The 526-nt window shown below is 54.2% G+C and overlaps 1 pseudogene; it reads right to left on the bottom strand.

The window, feature by feature from the left end:
- Nucleotides 1–526, bottom strand: LOC124506110 (nucleoside diphosphate kinase A-like; annotated as a pseudogene).

The following is a 526-nucleotide window of genomic DNA, read 5'->3' as shown; positions in this document are numbered from 1 at the left end:
TCACTCATGGATCGGGTTCTAAGCCCAGCTCTTCTAATCTACCAGCTCTTCAGGCTGAAACCATAAGCCAATCTTCTTCTCTGCACTTTGCACGGAATCACTGCCAACCTGGATGCAAAAGTCCCACGGATGGTCCCAGGTTTGGAGTCTGCAGGGTTGGTCTCCCTGAGCATCACTTGTCCTGTCTTCACCACATTCAACCCCTCCCAGACCATGGCAACCACAGGCCCTGATTGAATGTACTTCACCAGGCCGGCAAGGAATGGACGGTCCTTCAGGTCAATGTGGTGTTCCTTGAGAAGGTCTTCAGAAGCCTGAATTGATTTCATAGCAGTGAGGAGAATCCCTTTTGCTCAAAACACTTGGTGATCTCTCCCACGAGGCTGCGCTGGACCCCATCAGGGCTTGATGGCAATGACAGCTGCTCAGGCTGCAACTCCCGCAGCCCCTCTGGGGCTGCCGGCACCGGAGAAGCCCAGAAGGATTCTGAGGCCTCTTTGAGCAGCCCTAGCCCAACCCATTGCAT

Source organism: Lynx rufus, unplaced genomic scaffold, assembly GCF_022079265.1.
Source record: "Lynx rufus isolate CCGP_SWC_20201006 ecotype Redwood Valley unplaced genomic scaffold, mLynRuf1.p SCAF_9, whole genome shotgun sequence".
NCBI lineage: Eukaryota > Metazoa > Chordata > Mammalia > Carnivora > Felidae > Lynx > Lynx rufus.
This window is presented reverse-complemented; position numbering and strand designations above follow the sequence as displayed.